This window comes from Manacus vitellinus, unplaced genomic scaffold (assembly GCF_001715985.3).
Source record: "Manacus vitellinus isolate BGI_N305 unplaced genomic scaffold, ASM171598v3 scaffold_39_pilon, whole genome shotgun sequence".
Taxonomy (NCBI): Eukaryota; Metazoa; Chordata; class Aves; order Passeriformes; family Pipridae; genus Manacus; species Manacus vitellinus.
In genome coordinates this window covers 6,337,420-6,355,041 of record NW_021940534.1, presented here as the reverse complement: position 1 = coordinate 6,355,041, position 17,622 = coordinate 6,337,420, and positions in this window count along the sequence as shown.

Sequence of the window (17,622 nt, the reverse complement as noted above, 5' to 3'; positions counted from 1 at the left end):
CTGGACAGTGGTGTTTGGTCATGGGTTGGATTTGATGATCTCTGAGGTCTTTTCCAACTTATTGATTCTACGATTCTGTGATTTTGGAAAACAAGGCTGAGCAGCAGTGCCTAAATAAGGCATCTTTCAGAAATCCTACATACTTTTTTTCTTATGTCTTTACATCACAACCTCTGGATACAAAACAGATTTGATGGTCCAGATTTTCATTAGCCCTGGAATTACTGCTCTTTACACTTATGCCTACCTTAATGATTAAATATGTCACTTAATCACAATTTAAGTGAGCAAAATGACCCCTGCTTTTCATTTGCATCTAGTCCTCTAGTGACATGAAAAAGAGGTTTCTGGATCTTTGTGGTACTGATTGAGAACAATTTCTTCCTGAAGATCTGAGCAGCTTCCAAACCGGGATTTTTGCAATGGTTATTATTTGTTATAAATGACAAACACTTTTAATACTTCTATCTCTTCAGTTATCATCTTTCTGTCGGCTTGTATTACCCACAGGTGCAGCTCCTGCCTTACCATTAGCAGAAATGCTAAGGAAGAAAGAGTGATGTGTGTGTTTATATTATTTTCAAAGCTTCAAACACTTTTAATTTTTAGGCATAATAGAGGTAAAATGAGATAACTATAATTAGTTGCTTATTTATTTGGCCATTTTGAGAATGCACGTAGTAGTATACTTGGGGATATGTACATGGGGAATGACAGGAAGGATATGTGCTTGTGTGTCTTGAAATTTAGGAAACCAATGCAAATGAAAACAGGGCAACACATACTGATATTAATACATCCCCTCCAAAAAAACCCACAAGAAAACCTTGCAGTAGAGAACTAAAAATGCTACTTATATAGTTGTGGTAGAAGCTAGTGCCAAAGTAATGTTATAACCAAAGCTATAATTTATATTCTTATTTATTGATGAAAAAACCTGCTTCATTTTCCCAACTAACCACGTAGTGAGGTAACCCGACTGTGGTTTTCCTTGACATCTCTGCAGAAAGCAGTATCTGCTGAACTCCATAGATGGCAGCATTTCACTAAGAACTCAAAAGACTCTTTCCTTTTTTTCCCCCTTTCCATTCCTTTTCTTTCTTTTCTTTCTTTCTTTCTTTCTTTCTTTCTCTCTTTCTCTCTTTCTTTCTCTCTTCCCCCCTTCCTCCCTTCTTCCTTCTTTTCTTCCCTTTTCTTTCTTTCTTTCTCTCTTTCTTTCTTTCCCGTTTCTTCCTCTTTTCTTCCTCTTTTCTCTTTTTCCCCCATTTTTTTTTTATTTCTGTTTTCTTTCAGATTTTTCTTCTTCTTTTTTTCTTCTTTTCTTTTTCCCTTCCCTTCCCCTTCCCCTTCCCCTTCCCCTTCCCCTTCCCCTTCCCCTTCCCTTTCCCCTTCCCCTTCCTTCTTTGTAATTCTTTCTTGTAATTCTTCTTTCCCTTCCCACACCAGTTCCCTGATGCATAGACACAGTTAAGAATTTCTGTTGTTTTACAGGATCTAAATATATGCCTTCAGTATTTTGAAAACCTTTGAAGTATATCAGAGCAGTTAGGAAATGTTTATAGTACGGAAAAGGTATCAAATGGCTATTTATAGCATTTAAAACATTACCTCAGATTGGAGTGGTCTGTATTCTGAGAGCAGACTGTTTGTATTACCCACTTTCAAATTATTTTCTCAGATCCTAGTGTGATGGGGCTAAGACTTCAAGAGAACAAGTATGTTTGTATATTGGGGTTTGGAGGTTTTTTTGAAAATTGAGCAAGTGCCAGGGTAGAAAGTATCTCAAAATAAAGTAGAAAAATATCAGAAGGACAAAGTCTCCACTAAGTATATCACAGTGCATTATTCCAAGTTCTGTAACATTTCCACTTTATTAGTATATCATAAAAGACCTACATTGCTTCAAGACAGAAATCTTAAAATTCGTGTTACATATGAGAAAGTGTTTTCATTCTGCAAAGATTTGTTTTGAGGGAGTTCTAAGTTTTGCCCCAAATTAACTTTCAGACTGCTGTAAATCTTCATATTCTCAGTGGTTTTTGCATTTCCGTGAACCTAAAAAGAGAGAAATGAACCTGGGTTTGAGTTTCACCTGCACAAAAAAGATGATATATAAGAAGTAATAATACTGTTGAGTCATAATTGAATATTAGAATTACAAAGTGAACTGTTTTTTCACATAATTAGTTCTCCAAGAGGACAACATGTTTTGATCAAATGGGAAAATCGGCCGAGAAATAAAATGTAGAAGTGTAGAAAAGAGAATAGATGCAGCTGGTATAAAATATATAGTTCCTCAGTGACATAAGCATTTGACGAGTGCAACTATATGGTTGTTTTTGCAGAGGATTCCAGCTTATGTGAAGAAATATTTCAGTATCTGGCAATTTACCCACAATCTAGTTGGGTTTGGAGTCTGGATAGTTGTATTTATACTAATCCCTGTGGATTCTACTGAATTCTTCAAACTGTAGGAATTCAGTCTAAGCATGTCAGGAAAATGTGGCCATTTTTCCATTTGGTCTTGGTTTCTCAATGTAATATTTTGCATTCTGTCTTGGCAAAAAACCATGAGAAATCTGGGTGGAGTATTAAATATGTGTGAAGTGGTTCCTTCTGAAGTAGCTGGATATTTCTGAATTTGTTTAATCTGAAAAGGCAGCATTTAAGTGGGAAGATTTTTTTTGATCACTAAGAACTAAGGCATGTTCCATACAATTCTTTCCTAAGAATTTCTTATCACTGTATTTTTGACTGTAGATGTAACTCTCTCTCCTGCCATCTTCATAAATAGTAAATTATTGTAACTATATTGCAGAATTCTCTGAAGATCCCTGAGAATCACTGTGGTTAGGACACTCATTGGGAACGTAGCAGACCACAGTAAAATTTCTTATTGCCTATTTTAGACATTTAAACTATGTTTTTTCATATGCTCAGGTATGTGGGAGATTGGTGACTAATCACCAATTTATTAGACTTTTTGATGTGTGTATATGTCTCTTATTTAATAGCCTATTGTGGACACACAAAACCTTTGTAACAAAGGCACTAGATTGACTGAATTATTCGTTACCAGCTATATGTGGAACGCATGGGTTCAAATCCTAGTTCTGCCACAAATTTCTTACGTAACCTCAGGCAAGACAATTTATCTGCCTAAAAATTAGGCACCTAATCTCAGCTAGTCATCTAGGCTCCCACTGTAGTCAATGGTGAGAGATAGGCACCTCCAGAAGGCAGCTCATAAGCCTTATTTTAGACCCCTATCTTTGAAGAAGATGAATCACCCCCTGCAGGTGCCTGTATCTGCACCCATTGATACGGAGGGAGCCTGGGTGTCTCGTCTTAACTAGTTGCTTAACTATTAAGTAGCTAAATAAAGGTAAGAAGCATTTCAGTATGGCTATTTCTGTGCCTCATTTATCTGTGTGCACTGAGAAGAATTCAGCCCATTTGTGAGGGATGACAAAACAGACACATATGGGCAAGATAGTTGTGGATGGTTTGTAAAACTTGGTTTGTCAACATCACAAGCTTTACAATCTCAACATGTAGGAACCAAGAGGATAATTTGGTCTTCAGATATCAAAATAGATCCCATGTTTGCAAAGTGAGGCACTCTCACTTTCTGTTAGTCCTATGGATAAAGGTGTAGAGGAGAATGAAACATAGACACAAATTTAATCTAAAATATTCTTTTTGGTTGGGAATGGGTTTAAAAAACCCTGTGATCTACACAGATTCTGTATCTTTGAACTGGATGCTAAATGACGCTAAATGTGAACGCTGATCTTTTTGTTCAACTCTTTTCTGCAAACGAACCAATCCTGAATTATTTAATTATGTTTCTGCAAGAAGACAGGAATTCAAACTAAAACAAAGGTCTATGTTGGTCTATAAATTTTTACTTCATCCTACAGTTTTATATTTATTACCAACTATCTCAGGAGGGTTTACTCCTCTTCTCTTTATTAGTCAGCACTTTTAGACTTGTAGTGTCAGTCGATGAGTACAATGCCCTACAGCAGTTATAATCTGCTTATAAACCCAATGTTTTCTGTTTAATTCCTTAACCCTCACTAAGGGAAAAAAAGACATCTATTTGGCAGTGAGATAAATATGTGAAGACTGACCTGATACTTAGAATTTGATCTGATCTCATGAGCTAATACCTGCCTAGACCCAGTGGCTCCTGAATTGCTGTTTGGAGTACCCTGCACTGCGTGTGGAGCAACTATAAGAGATCAACTGCAGATGGCTCTAAGGGAGTTACACTCAGCGTGAAGGGACATATTTGTAAATGCAAGAGACAATAAGATACACAGCCTTGTGCTACAGTCTAGTACTGTAATCTGAGGCTACCCTGTACAATGGTCAGAAAGGCTATGCTACTCGCTAGTTCAAAGATGGTTGCAGGAAGAGGCACAGACATTTATTCTTCTCTTTGCCCCTATGCATGAGATAGGTAGACTACTTTGGATGGGGGATCTGGGATCAAAATGGAACAATGGAAGAAATGCTTTTTTCTTTTCGTATTTTCTTAGAACTGCTCTGTCTCTATGCTGCTGCAGCTAAATCTCTCTTACCAAGTATAGAGGATTAGGAAAGTGGGTACTGTTATGTGCATTTGCAAATGCACACAGTATGGACATAGAAAAATGTATAAATGACTCAAACTGGAATTAGATATGCTTGATTTTTTTTTTATAAATGTGATATCACTTTTATCTGCAATATGATTTTAGAATAAAGTATATGGAAGCATGGAGAACTTTTTCATATTCATTTATTTCATTAATCTGTGAAATAGTTAAAAAGGTCATGAAGTGAAAGCACAGGCTTAGATGCTGATATATATATTTATTTTCAAAAAGAAAGATGTAGCTGAATCTCTTATACTTTGAAATCAGGCCTAGGGTGCCTAATAAAAACATGTGGCTTCTCTAAGACAGGGAACTTTGATCACGTACTTGACAATGAAAATGTTCTGTGGAGGTAAAGAACAATTTGCTGATTTAAACATATTCATTTTTCTCATTCTATTAAGTGAAAGCTTATGATCATGAAGAGTGAATTTCTAGGTGTCGTTTTGTCCATCTCTGCCTTTCTTTTTCATCTGCAGTAAAACAGTATTTAAAAAAACAAAGAGAAAATAATAAGAAAAGGTGGTATACAGACTGAACTAAAGGAAAACAATTTCTTTATTTCCTTAGAAAACAAGGCTGCTGTTTCAGATGACATTTTTGGTTTTGACAAAATTGTCAAAAGAGATTTAACTCCTCTGTTTCCAGATCATAAGACGTCTGTAAAAGCAAAAAGTGCCGAGCAAAGGAATTCCTCTGTCTATTGTTAAAGACAGATCAGATTTAGCAAACTCGGTGTTATTTTCAGATAAGAAAATTGCGCAAAAATAAACAACTTGACATTTTACTTCCTCTTTACACTCTGCCAGAGATGGAAACCACATGAGTGTAGGCATACTGGCTTGGAAATATGAAACATGACAAATCTTTGTTTTGCTTTGTTTTCAAACTAAACCAAAGAAATTGCACGCTTCCCAATGAATTACAGTAAGGTTTCCCTGGGTAACCTATGATTCTTCAGAACCTATTTTAGTGTTTTAGAAAACCGTTAGACCAAGCTAGTAATTGTTTATTAGTCCTCAGTGTACAGTTCAAGCCAAATAATTGCAAACATACCTATTCTTATATCATCTTAAAACTACTGATACTGAAGGGAACCTCTTTTCTCTTAGAAGAAAAGGCATATTTTCTTATTGAACAGGACAGTGAGTGACATAAAATATGTCCCCATTGCAGTCAGTGAAAGGTTTTCCCTTGTGGGACACTGTTCCACCCACCTGGCAGTTACATCCATTTCTGTACAGTGCCAGTGCACTGCGCTGCTTGCTGGCAGCAGAACATCAAACCTACATACACACTGAGTGTCCCAATCCTAAAGCATGACTGGTTTTCCCTTTTGAAGTCAGATTTTGAAGGATGAAAAGAAAGAAAGGTGCACATGTTTTTTATGAGTTAGAAATCAAACTTAAACTTTTACTCTCTATCAGCTGATTTTTCTGCAGTTAAATCAAGTTATTCCATTGGCATGATCTTCTACCAGGGTAAAACAATTTTGTGAAGTTTATCTGGAAAAATACGTGTAAATTATATTTTGGGAAAGTTCCTAACCTTTCTTTAATTTGTATACTTCTCTGTTCTTGTAAGAAGTTTGAAGGATTTTCTATGCTTGTGTTACCAAGTACTCTGCTTATTTCCAAGAGGAGATAAAAGTCTCTGAAGAACTAGAAGAGGTGTGAATGAGCTAGACTGCAGACATAAAAATGCAGTAAAAAGCTTAGACTTGGGTTGTACCAGCAGTAGGGGTAAAACTCAGGGATTTGTACTAACAGATCTTCTCTGAGCTTGAGCTTTGGAATCACTTTAAGGTTTGCATAACCCATATGCTTTACTTAATTTATTACACCAAGTCCCCCATACAGCAGGTGAAAATCAGCAAGGCAGCTGGGGTTGATGGAATTCCACTTGAAGTCTGGAAGCATGGAAGCCAAGCACTCCATGCTAAATTTCATGAGTTTGTGGTGCGCTGTTGAGAACTAGGTGAACTACCATCAGACCTTCGAGATGCAGTCATTATCACCTTGTATAAGAAGAAAGGAGTTGAATCAGACTGTTCAAATTCCCGTGGTATTGCTCTGCTCTCCATTGCTGGCAAAATCCTGACAAGAATACTTTTGAACAGACTAATACCCGCTATTGCAGAAGGAATTCTATCTGAAAGCCAGTGTGGTTTCAGAGCCAACAGGAGCACCACAGACATGGTATTTGTTCTCAGACAACTGCAAGAGAAGTGTAGGGAACAGAATAAAGGTCTCTATGTCACCTTTGTTGATCTCACCAAGGCTTTCAATACTGTGAGCAGAAAAGGTCTATGGCAGATTTTGAAATGTTTAGGATGTTCCCCCAAGCTCCCTAAAATGATCATCTCACGTCATGAGGATCAACACGGCCAAGTCAGATACGGCAATGCACTTTCTGAGCCCTTTCAAATAACCAATGGTGTGAAATAAAGCTGCATTCTTGCACCAACCCTATTCACAATCTTCTTCAGCATGATGCTCCAAAGGGCCATGGCAGACCTCGGTGATCAGGATGGTATCTACATTCGATATCGTACCGAAGGTGACTGAAGGCCCACACCAAGACCTTAAACCATCTTGTCCGGGAGCTGCTTTATGCTGATGATGCCGCCCTTGTTGCCCTCACAGAAGCAGCTCTGCAGCGTTTAACATCCTGCTTTGCAGAGGCTGCTGAGCTTTTTGGGCTGGAAATCAGCTTAAAGAAGACAGAGGTTCTCTATCAACCTGCACCTCAGGAAGTTTTCCATCATCCCCATATCACCATTGGCCAATCAGTGCTCAAATCAGTCCAACAGTTTAATTACCTAGGCAGCCTCATCTCCTCGGATGGTAAGATTGATGGAGAGATAGACAACAGGTTAGCAAAGGCATATAGAGCTTTCAGAAAACTCCATAAAAGAGTTTGGCCAAATAAACACCTGAGGAAAAGTACCAAGATCAGTGTTTACAGAGCCATTGTGCTCTCTACTCTTCTATATGGATCCAAATCATGGGTTATCTACTGCCACCACCTTGAGTACTCTTAGAACGCTTCCATCAACCGCTGTCTCCCACACAATCCTAAACATCCACTGGTCACATGATGTGACCAATACGTCTGTTCTAGAACAAGCAGCAGTCACAAGCATTGAGGTCATGTTGCTGAGAACACAGCTGTGCTGGGCAGGACACATCTCCAGGATGAAGGATCACCGCCTCCTAAGATCTTGCTCTTATGTGAACTGTGCCACCAGCTTGCACCAAGAGAGGATCCTGAAGAAAAAATACAAGGACTCCCTGAAACAACATCTCAGCCTTGGCCATATTGATCACCATAACTGGTCTACTCTGGCCTCAAATCAGGAGGCCTGGAGACACACCATCTTTAACACTGCTGCTTCTTTTGAGAACGCACACAGGATCACTCTCGAGGAGAAAAGACAATGCAGAAAGAATCGTGCCTTGCAGAATATACCACCTAAGGAGTCCTTTCGCTGTGCCTTTTGCAACCACACATGTCTATCTCCTATTGGCCTTTTTAGCCACCAGCGTGCTTGTAACAAATGTGAGTAGAGCCCTTCCCAAATCTTTGTTCGCAAAGCCTAGCCATGAAGACACCAAGTCCCTGTGAACTTCATCTAATGTTCTCCGTTTCTGAAAAACTGAGATAAGACGAGTTAATTTCCAACCAGAGGATGGATTAGTTAATATTCAGATAGCATTTTCAAATATTAAATATAATACCATGGAAAACTATAGATGAAGATAATTTAAGATTCAGAAAACCATCTCTAAGATATGGAGAACTCCCTTACCAGTCCTCTTTAAAAATAGGCATGTTGATACTGTGGAGACACGCTGATAACAGCTGTATTAACAAAGCTCACCGAAAATCACTGTATTTTGTATAATGTAGAATTTAAATTAATGAAAAACTTAAGACAATAATTTTAAAGCTAGAAAAATTAGTGTTTTGAATGAAGCGGGAAGGACTAGTGGTTTGTAAAGACTGTTACCAGTCGTAATAACATTGGCGGAAGGAATGTGGGATGTGAAATCACAGAGATATTAATGGAAAAAAACTTTCAGGTAATCCATAGGGTCCTTTTGAGAAACAAGAAAATGCAATTATTTTGGGTTTTAAAATTTTTAATTATATGTATCAATTTTAAAATCTTTATTATCCATATTACAGCTAATCTTCATCTTCTGTAGCAGCCAATCATTATTTTATAAAGGGAAGAGGAAAGAACATACCTCATATTAAAAACCTGCCTAGAAATGCCACACAATATGCTTTTCTGATGGACAATCTACTGTCTTGCAAACACTAAGTTCCATTTAGGAAACTTGAGGAAAATTTTTCTTATGGCAGATTTTTTCATTCAAGAACTTTCATTATAATTGCAATATTTAACTTGAGTTAATTTAAGTATTAAGATACAATCTTGTTAGAAATTGGGTCTTCATTCTGTACTGTAGTCTTGTTCTTGGAGATTACCCTACTCTAGCTATAGGTCACTGATGATTCTTTTTGTCTTAATTCAGTCACATGTCATGAATATCACAACTCTCTGAATGTCTGGAACATATAGCCTGGCCAGGAAGCCAGGTCCATAGGAGAAAGTGACTATGTCATACATTTAATTCTGACTACCACGAGATAGTTTTAGTAACAGAGCTGACCACCAATGAAGTAATTCTGATTGATTTATTGAAGTACATGTAACATTTAGGTAGAAAAATGCAAAATAATTGCTCTAAGTTAAAGAGAAATATTGAAATGAGTGATACTTCTATTTTAAAATATTTTTCTTGATTTATATTCTGTTGTTTGTATTTCTTAATTTCTGACAGGTTACCGCTTTCACCTAAAATAAGAAGCATGATGCAGAAATGACAGTTTCTTCATACTGTAAATTCTGTATTTTGCACATTTCTCCTAAGGTAATATATTTACTCCTCTGCATATTACTTTATTTAATGCAAGCAATTCTTACTGATTCCTGTGATGATTGACTGGGTGATAAATACTCCGGCCACATTGCAGCCAGGCCTCCAGATCAGTGAGTGAGAGTGTTCAACTTTGACACCTATGCAAATTGCTAAAAGTGGGCTAGAAACTGCGTATAGCTGGAGAGGATGGTCTTTTCATCACTGTTTGACTGTACGCTCTGTTATTTTGGTTTAGGCTGTCACTAGAGAAGGGACTGGACTGCAACTCTCAGCTATCCCAACTGAACACTTTCCTCACTGAAGTGTATCCTTTGTAGATCTAGCCCAATGGCCTCTATTTGTTCTTTCATCTGCTACAGAAGATAGTAATGCTTTCCTTTTTATTGCTCCAAAGGTACATCTAGTGTCTTAGCGTTTAATATCATTTGTTTGCAGACCACAGTGTGAAACAATTTGACAACCTGTTTTTTGTAATCAAGACATCTCATGTAGGTGTTGTGGTGCAGTGTGTAAGAAAATGATGACTGTGTTAGCAAACCCAGATATCTGAGCATGTGTGAGCTATCTGCTATAATATGCATAGCACACACAGGACCTAGCTCTATATTCTGATTAAAAACTGAATTTTAACATTTACTGTAATGGGAACAGGATCTTTCTTCTAAGTTCTGTGTGAAGAGTAGAAAAATTCTTTTAATGGTAGTGGACCAAGACATAACGAACTAACTATAGTAAGAAATCACTGCTGGGTCTAGTTGGCATCTCTTACATCCTAAACATGTGAGAGAAAAAAAAAGAGACAAGTTCACATGCTAATCATTTATTGTGTCTGATGGTAAAAGCAAAGTGGAAAGTAATGGCAATACTGTGTTTTGTTTCTTTCAGATTTCCATTTTATTTCCTTTGCTCTAAATTTTTGATGTATGATGTTCTTCCATGTTTTCCTCATTTTCTGTCATCATTTACTAAGTCAGGAGACAAATTCCCTTCTTTTGACCACTGTGTGAAGCTGACCAATTTTTTTTGTAAACATACATAGTGCAACTTATCTTACTATTCTGGAAGACTGGCTTTTCCCATGCATTCCAATGGTGATCTCCATTTCCTCTGCTCTAATCAACACCATCAGCACAGGAAAAAAAAAATCTGCTTCCTATTTGGATTTTAAAGTCTCCTACATTTTTATATATCTAAGACACTTTGAAAAAGTTTTTAAATGCCTAGCCATCAAAAAAACCCTTGGTTCTGTGGATGATCCTTTTCACAGAAATGGTTCCATTGCCTTCAGTCTTGCTCTGAGAAAGGAATAAGTGCAATTGGGGGAAAAGTTGTTCCACAAGAAAAAGTGGGATTGGATCCAAGAGTAAAGGTTACTCATCAGGTGCAACATGTCAGGATTAAAGCACCCCTGTGTGTTTCAATCAGGTTTTAGAGTATCTTTCCAGTTTCTCCTAATGCACAGCTTTTTCTCAGCATTTATTTTCTTGAGACTGAATCTCTAGACCTGGCATCCTGAATCTGAGCCCTTTTTTTTTTTTTCGGCAGATGGGCCTCTGAAGTACCTGACCCCAAGTACCTGCTCAAAGGATGACTGACACCTCTTATGAACTGTTGCTTTTTACAGGCTCAGTACCATAAATTAGGGTGATATTCCACTAGAAATACATGCACAAATAGAGGTCACTTATTTGAGTTGTGTGAACTCATTTTTCCTTATTTTTTGTCATTAAGTGTACTTGATCTTATTCAATTGTTTAGTGTACTGTGGTAGAATTGAAATAGAATAGAGTGTCATATTGCTGAACTGTAGCAAGCTATTATGGTCACGGTCTCTCCTCTGACTATTTGCAAATTAGCATTTTGCTAACAGAGGAAGCATATGCTAGATTAAAACAAGGAGGGTTTTTTCTTTCCTTTTTTTTTTTTTTTTAAGAAAGACAGAAATGGCAAAAATTATGCTCTTCAGTTTTGTTCTGAAATATCTCTCCTTTTCAGGGAAATATGTTTCCTGGATGGATTGCCACCTGCAGAGTATACTATACATCTTTGTTAAATTATTTCCTGTCTCTGCAGAAATAGCAGTTTAGTTTTGTAGTTATTTTTTAAACAAAATGACTGAGCATTTAGCACAATTATGTTCAGCACTATAATCTTTTTTTTTCTTCTTTTGTCAAGCCATCCTTTAACAGGGAATAAAAAATGTGACACACTGTAAGCTATTTTGCATAAATGAATAATTATGATTGCCACATATTGCCAATTGTAATTAGAGATAATAATGCTAGGGTTTTGGAGCTTTTACTCATGCATTGCTTTTCCAAGCAAAACAGAACTTTTGTAACATTCATCCAGTTAAGTGAACAGATTGGGTTTTCTCCTCTCACCGAGGACACACACACACACACACACACATTGGGTTTTTTTCCCACTGCATTCTTTATTAAAATGATAGCTTTAATTAGTTGAAGGTAAATAAGTAAATAAATGACACACTATAAATAGTAGGCTCTTAGCAAAATTAGAGGCACATTAACAGATAACACACTTTTGGGACTTGCAGATCAGTTAGCAAGATGTCTGAGCATTAGATGGAAATTGGCAGCTGCTTACAGTTAGCAACCAAAAGTGCTGTAGGTAGTATGTGCATGTGCAGATCATTTAAGGGCTCAGTTTACCTTATTTACATTCCAGAACCTATGGGATTTGAGGAAGGGTTGGGTTTTTTCTGTTTGTTTGCTTGTTTTGTTTTGTGGGAAATGGGGATTGATTCCTGAAAACTGCTGAGTTAAGAAACAGTGGAAGGCATACCTGCTCACAGAGTAAGTTGTTCACTACTGCAGTGGTAAAAACTGCACTTTATGCAGCTCTTGGATACTGTGCTCACTGACATGAGAACTTGGCATGGTGCTATACTAAAAAACAATGCTGTTTAATCAGGTGTGGAGTGCTGGCTTATTACTTTTGCCAGCAGCTTTGTTTTACTTGGACTGCATAGCCTTGTAAGAATTCAAAGCCATTGCAATATTGCTGAAGAAGCTTTCTGAGATGTGTAACTAACCATAATGCTGTATCTCCAGGGTACTGAATGAATGCGGCAAACGAACTGTACTTTGCAACTGTCTCATTTTCCTAGGAAAAATGGACCAACTTCTGGAATTGTTGTTCAGCTCCCAGTCTCAGTGGGAGTTCTGTCTCAGCACAGACAGACTAAAGCCTAAACAATGAGCATTAAATTTGGCCCCTTCATCTCAGGATCTCACAATTCTTTTGGAAATGTTAACAAATTAAGGTTCACAACCCCCACCCTGTAAAATAACACTGTTCTTTTTTTACAGATGGGTAAAGAGGATCATGAATCAGAAACAACAACAAGAGCTACAGATCAGAAATCTGACTCTACAGTAAGCTGCTTCATTGTCATTGTTTATTATTTTCCATAGCCCTGTTAGTCCCCCAGTCTCTCATTATGCTTCTTAAGAGTTTTCATGACTGGAGTTGAGGGCATTTGGACATGATTTTCCACAGGGATTATTTGATGCATTTTCATCATTCTGCATGTCCTGACTTGGCTTTGTCACTTAAACCCTATTTGGAAGGGTGCTGCAGCCATTACAGGTTACAAATACTGCCATTTTGCCTACCATGAAATGATTTAAATGCAAACATAATCTCTGTTCCTTACCCTGCAGAAGCTTTCATGTGGCAGCACATCTCACAATTAGGCCACACCTAGCTGAAATCTCCCAAAGGAGTGCTCTAGAAACTATTATCCTCTTTAGGGATTGGTAACCTGGCACAGATAAAACCAGGGGGGAAAGGAGACCCAGTACTCTCTTAAAGTGTGCACTGAATTTTTTTTAACGGGATTTGAAAATGTTTGGACTGTTGTCTTTCCTGGACCTCAAGGGGTGTATCAAAATGCTCTCTAAGTAGTTTGTCCTTATCTCATAGCTTAATTTTCTTATCTTAGAGCAGAATCTATGTGATATCTTCATAAACTAGCCAGAATTTTAGCAGAGTTTTACAAGCTTATGTGTTACCACCTTCTCACCATTACAGATCTCAGCACTGTTGTGGCAACAGAAGAAACAGCTTTTGAAAAAAATTGTATTAGAAAAATACTTTCTGTATTTAACTTGCTTTAATATAGTGTGTTTACTACCTACATGAATTTCTTGTTGCTCTTTGTATTTCTTCTTCTTCTTCCTTTCTTCTTCTTCCCTGAGTACACACTTTCTGAAACCACATTCCCTTCTTTTTCTCTTAGCTGAATATTCTGTATCATTCCTTTCTTCTGCTTAAGCAGATTCACAACATGGTCATCTTATTTCACTTCGCTCTTTCTCTGCAGGAACCTTCTCCAGGTTGTTAGTTTGTTGATTTTCTCAGTGTAACAACTCAAAATCATGTGCTTATTCTCTATTTGCAAAGCTGTTAACTGTTGTCTGGGCTTTCGTCATGTGGTGGTTCAGTATTTTTTTTTCTCTCTTTTTTGGTTTCTCTAGACAAATACACTTCTGTGCTGTTACAGCCTTTCAGATAATGCTGCAAATATCAGTTTTCCATCCTTTTAACTAAACCATGGCACCCTTTCTATTTGCATTGCTTGGAGAGGTATGTTCACTTTCAAGGTTCCTTTGCTTATGTTTCACTGCTTTGAAGTTAATTTTCAAACTATTCCTATGTTCTCATTTATTCTGCCCTTTATTTGTAAGGAGAAATCCTACAGAAACTTTCAGGGCCACTCCACTGCCTACATTTCAAAGCCTTCTTTAAAATTCTTCTTGCCTTCCTACGTTTCTCCACATTTCACAAACATAACCCTATTGACCACTGCTTATTCTTCGCATCAATATTTTCTCTATGTTTCCTTTTTCCTTTTACTCCCTAGACATCCATTTGTTACCCATTAATAAATTTCTTTATATTGCAGTTGTAATCTCTTGCAGCTCTAATCATCATATTAATCTTTGTGTGATCCTGATTGCCATGGAGATCTCAGTCTAGGACTGACTCTTTAAGGATTGTGGCAACACAAGTAAAAAATGTAATGACACTTCAGTCAGTTGTCCTGTGCTACAGTTCTCATCGTCTGGAATCAAACACCTGCAAATCTATCTATCCTGAAACCTCGTTATGGAGTTTGTTCAACCACTCTGTACTCTGCACATGTAGTGTTACAAAACCCTGCAAAGTTGTCCAAATAAACTCCAGTCTTGATTAGTCAACATAACACTTTATATCATTACCTGCAAAGATCCCTGTCTAACAATTCCTAATGAGCCTGAGGATTATATAGTGTGAGGAACAGGGCACCACAGTGATCACTGGTTCCTTTCATTCATTTTAGGCTACTCTGTGCTGCCAGTATATTCAAGCTGACTATATAATCTCAGTTAAATTAATTCCCTTCAGTATATACTCAAGGCCAAAGACATGGAAGTACAGTCAGAAAAGATGAGAATGGGTCTAACAGGGACCTATTGCTAGTACCAATAATTTTAGGGAATTTTTTGAAAGGAAAACTGAAAAAGGAATGACACCAGGTTACAATGGTGCTCAGAGAAGGGGCCGTTTGCTTTTCCAGTTTGTTGGATAAATGGAGGAAAGAGAGTAAAATAATTTGGGTCAATACAAAGGAAAAAAATTTTTAATTTCCTCACCGAAACAAAAAAAGAACTCAGTTAAATGACGTCTTTCAAATGATGAATCACAGAATCACAGACTGTTTGGGGTTGAAGGTCATCTGGTCCAGCCCCTCTGCTTAAATAAGTTCCATTAGAATAAGCTGCTCAGGACCAATTCTAGATGGCTTTTGAATATCTCTAAGAATGGAGACTCCTTTTCCTCTCTGGGTAGCCTGTGTCAGTGCTCAGTCATCCTCATGGGGGAGAAGTGTTTCCCGATGTTCACAAGGAACATCCTGTGTTTCAGTTTATGCTGTTGCCTCTGATCTGTCACTGGGTGCTACTGGAGAGAGCCTAGCTCCTTCTTTACAAAACCTCCCTTCAGATATTTATATACATTAAAAAATCCCGCTGAGACTTCTGTCCTCTAGGCAGAACAGTCCTAGCTGTCTCAGTCTTTCCTCAGATGATGATATCTCAGTGGCCCTTTGCTGGACTCTCTCTGGTGGCTCCACATTTCTGTGGTCTTGCAATTGTTGCAAAACACTTAGCTCTTTCCCTTTGAAAAAAATGTGTTTTCAGATGAAACCATCTGACTACTTCATTACAAACGTGTAAGTAGCTTTTACCAACCCAAATAATTTTCCAAAGGACAAAATATTAGCGTTTTTCTTTAGCTCAAATTACATCAATGGATTTCTTATATGTTTTTTACAGACTACATATTTCACAGGTCAGCCTTTCTGTGCTATATTGATACAATCCCTAGATAACTTCAATAAATAAATACAATCACTCCTCGTTTACAAGGATGCAACTCCACTGAGATTTTAAAATTGATTATAATATTGTGTAAATAGATTGTGTTTCTCCTTTTCAGGAATTGAATTTAAGGATTCATACCAATTTGTTTTTCTTGATGTTATTAATGAATTTGAGGTTCTTAGTAATTATAATATTAGCAATTATTATTAATTATTATCATTGTTAGGGGAATTTTTCTAAGTATGAGAGCCACAAGCAAACACCTTAGTGAGAGAAAAAAAAAACACGTTTGCCTGCTAATGTTAGTGCATCCTTTATTTAAAATGTAAACTCCATACTCAGTTTCTGGCTGCTTGACAAACCTATGAGTAAGAGATAGTGTTTGACTGGAAGCTTACATTTTCCTAGTCTTTTTAAATTAAATTTAAAAATTTCTCCAAAAATATGAATTCAGTATCCTCCTTTTTCTTATTTTCTGGTTAGCTGTATTTTTTGCCTGCGATAACAAAGCCATGAAAAAAGGCAGCAATCCCCTTGCTCATGTGATATAATTCCACACTCTGAGTGCGAATACTGGCAGATCAGCAGAATGAGCCATCTGCAAGCTATGAGCTGTGTCTTTGCATGAGTAGATTTAGGATAAAAAAAAAAAAATTGTCTGACCTGGAAGCCAAACGTTACTTGGCATCTTTTCTAGACATCCCTGCAAGGCCAGCTCAATGCTTGTGCTGAATTTGAGTCCTTTCTAAAATATACGTGCCTCCCTCTTGCCATCATATTTTATAGTACATGTACATAAGCACACACACACAGGGCTGCACCACGGGCCACCTTAGAGATGCTGTATTGCAGTTTAATGAATATCAGACTTCATAGTTAGTCTCTGTTGGATTGCTGTGCTGGTGAATAATGAATATCATACCGCAGGGTTAATCCCAAGTGGCTAGTTTCCTGGTTTTAATAGGCAGGGTGTTAGTCCTGAAATGCTTATACATGTCTACAGTTCATGCATTGTACTGTGTAGGAACATGCACATCTAAATCCTCACCTTACTCAGGCCAGTAACTCCTGCTGAACTCAAAGGAGATAGTCAAGGATGTAGCACAAGATGAATTTGTTCCTACAGTCTTCCATCCCCACCCTGCATGCCAGTTATTATCTCCCAAACTGCTCAAGTCCCACCTCAAACAGAAGAGTTATGCACGCTGCTTGTTTTTCCCTTTTCATGAATTGCTGTCTCCCTTCTAAGCTTGTTCTTCTGGCTCTGACATCCTAGTCCTCTGAATTACAGCTTGCACCTTCAACTAATGAAGTCATTGGCAAAATTCCCATTGACTTCATTCAGAGAATGATCCAGCTGAAATAGTGCTGACTCCTGAGAGCTCCTGAGCCCTTGTGTCACAGACATAACCCCACAGGATTTGTAAAGATTTGTCCCCAGATTATAGAACACTTGAGACAGGTGGAGTCTATCTTTTCAAATGGTTTGTGAAGTGCCATTTTCACCTAATGCACTATAAAAATGATTAAGTGAGAGTAACACTTGTCAGATGACACAAAACTTGTGGTACAAGTAGGGAGCGTAGATTAGCCATTTGCTTTCGTTGCCCTTGTGGAGGTGCACGTGCGAAG